The sequence below is a fragment of the Arachis ipaensis genome, chromosome B6, assembly GCF_059453495.1.
Source record: "Arachis ipaensis isolate K30076 ecotype BB chromosome B6, ASM5945349v1, whole genome shotgun sequence".
NCBI classification, from domain to species: Eukaryota; Viridiplantae; Streptophyta; class Magnoliopsida; order Fabales; family Fabaceae; genus Arachis; species Arachis ipaensis.
Window position 1 is genome coordinate 120,229,108 of NC_142441.1, and position 3,122 is coordinate 120,232,229.

Below are 3,122 nucleotides of genomic sequence, written 5' to 3' on the forward strand. Positions count from 1 at the left end.
TCTCAAAGGAGTAAGTTTCTGAGAATGCATCCAGCTTGAACTTTGAATTTTTCAGGAATGGTCTTCAAAGCAGGATTGATGATGGTCTTCCTGAGTCATTAGGGGGCATTTCCAGAATATATAAGTCAATAGGAAATGTGACCCATTAATGCTCACTAATACATCTTCAGCAATTCCAACTACTGTAAAAATGCTTTTATCTGCTAACACAAAACGAGCTGCTGGCCTTTTTAAGAGAGGGAGCCTCAAAGTATCATATATAGACAAAGGCATTATACTAACACATGCTCCTAAATCACACATGCAGTCAGAAAAAATCACACCTCCAATGGTACAGTTAACCATGCATGGACCTGGATCACTACATTTTTCAGGTATACCTCCCATTAAAGCAGATATAGAACTACCTAAAGTAATAGTTTCTAATTCATTAATTTTATCTTTATGTATGCATAAATATTTTAGAAACTTTGCGTATTTAGGTACCTGCTGAATAATATCAAAAAGGGGAACTGTTACCTCAACCTTTTTGAATATTTCTACCATTTTGGGGTCAAGTTCCATCTGCTTTCTGGGCTTCCTTGCAAGTTGTGGAAATGGGATAGGAAGAGCGTTACTTGCAGCTTCTGCATCTGTTGGTGTTTCATTCTGTGGTTGAGCTGCTTCTTCTTCAACTATGTTTTGTACGTCCTCTTCCTCTTCAGCATCTTTCACTTCCACCACATCCTCAGCTAGGACGTGTTCTGGTGAGCTTGGCTCCTCCTGGTTCCTCTCCTGCAATGTGGTTCCAGACCTTAAAGTGATGGCATTGATGCCACCCTTGGGATTAGGTAGGGGTTGAGAAGGAATTCCACTGGAGCTTGAAGGTTGATTGGTAGAATTTGGTGATGAATCTAGCCGGGAGACGAGAGCTTGTAAAGTGGCAGTCAGACCATTTAAAGTAGAGTTCAGCTATGTCTGCATGTCTTGTTATCCTTGTGCAAGAAAACAGAGCATCTCGTCATTTGATGAGGAATTGGAATAAGTGATCTGAGGAATCTGTTGTTGGTTGTGCTGGAGTCCTTGGGACTGTCTTAGGTGAGGTGCTCTGTAAGGTTGGTTCTGATTCTGATGTCTGTTGTTGTTATTGTTATTCCACCTCTAGTTTCTATTGTTATCTCTGCCTCCTCTGTTATAGTTGTCCCTCCAACTATGGTTAGAATTATCTCTCCAACCTTGGTTGGAGTTGTCCTGCCATCCGTGGTTATAGTTTCCACCTTGGTTGTAGTTGCCACCTTGTTGATTGTATCCTTGATTCGGGCGGTCATAGAAGTTGTGAGTGGCTGCCACAGTGTTGTCTTCCTATTGGAGCTGTGGACATTCGTCAGTATAATGACTATAATCAGCACAGATCTCGCATACTCTTTGTGGAACCAACTGTTGGCTGTGTTGTGGTGGGAGAGGCTGAGCTTGTTGTGTTTGTTGTTGATTTAACTGCATCTGTTTCAGTAGGTTGGTCATTTCACATATACTCTGGGTAAGAGCAGTAGTTTCAATGCCAGAGGAAACCTCTGCAACAGCTTTTGAGTGGCTGTGCCTCTGCCTGTGATTCTTAGTGGACTCAGCTAAGTCACTGATCAGTTGCCATGCTTCATCTGCGGTCCTGTACTTTTTCATAGACCCATTACTAGCACCATCCAGTGTAGTCTTATCCTGGGGGTTCATGCCTTGAGTGAAGTAGCTGATCAATACTAGTATATCAATCATGTGATGGGGACATGCGTCTAGAAGATTCTTAAAACGCTCCCAGTACTCATAGAGAGTCTCCGAGTCACCTTGAACAATGCAGGAGATTTCTTTTCTCAGTCTATCTGTGACTTCAGATGGAAAGTATTTTTCCAAAAATTCCCTCCTGAGCGTATCTCAGTTGGTAACAGTCACTTCAAGCTGAGCTTAGTACCATTCCCTTGCCTTTTCCTCAAGAGAAAACAGGAAAGAAGTTAACAGAATAGAAATTTCATCTGCACCATGATGCCTAACAGTAGAACAGGCTGTCTGGAAATCCCTAAGGTGCTTGATAGGCTCCTGAGCAGGTAAGCCGTGAAACTTGGGCATCAAGTTGATTAGTGCAGTCTTCAGTTCAAAATCTGCAGCCAGATTTGGATGACGCACTTGATACGGTTGCAGTGTAAAATCTGGTTCTCCAGCTTCTTAGAGAGTAATCCACCTAGGTTCTGCCATGTTACCTGCACGTGAATCAACTGAATCAGTAGCAAAGGAGCTTGTCTCGCTCTCAGATGGCGGTTCAGATTCTCCTTCAGATGAGACTGGTGAATTGATAACAATCACTTCACCACACTCAGAGGCTAACCGACGTCGAGCTCGCCTAATATGTGAAAGAGTTCTTTCAATTTCAGGATCAAAAGCGGCTAAGCTCGGATCAGGCAATGAACCCGTCATTCAATGAGAAAGACATATGGCTCATGGTAACAAAATAAAAATAAAATATGCAAATAAATAAAAATATATACACTAATTAATAATCTAGTACACTATTGCAACTCCCCGGCAACGACGCCAAAAATTGATGGTGGCAGAAATTGACCAGTTAAGAAATTAATAAACAGAATGCGTTGCAAGTACAGTTCTCAACCAGCTAAAATTCGCTTCTCAATTTAAAAAGGGTTGTCACAAAAATTAGAATTAAAAATACTGGGAGTATGAGTCACAGGTCGTTTCCCAACGAGTTGCAAGAAAGAGTGCTAATTTATTAATCAGAAATTTTTCAGAAGGTTTGAGTTGGATAATGAGTAATTAAAATAATTATAAATTAAAGCAATAAAACTAAGAATTATTATTAATATAAAAAGCCTTGACTGGGGAATTGATTAATTGGAAGTTCTATCATTGTTGGAATCTTCTCAAGTGTAGTGTAAAGAGGTTGTTGTTTTCACTTAGTTAACCCTTACTAAATAAAGGGAAGTCAAGTGATTGAGCTGACTCTCATCCGCAATTCCTAGTCCTTTCCCTTGGGAAGGTCTAGCGTTAGTAGATACAGAATTAGTCAATAATGTCCAATTTAACTAAGCACTTGAGCATTCCAACTAAAGTGTCTCCTCTTAATCAACCCCATGTCAAGTAGA

At 40.6% G+C, this 3,122-nt stretch overlaps 1 non-coding gene across 1 annotated transcript; it reads left to right on the top strand.

Annotated features, from left to right (window-relative positions):
- Positions 1–1,740: 1,740 nt before the first annotated feature.
- LOC148562494 (small nucleolar RNA R71) lies at positions 1,741–1,848 on the top strand. Its single transcript, XR_015887810.1, has one exon. It is a non-coding gene; the product is annotated as a small nucleolar RNA R71 (small nucleolar RNA).
- The last annotated feature ends 1,274 nt before the right edge of the window (positions 1,849–3,122 follow it).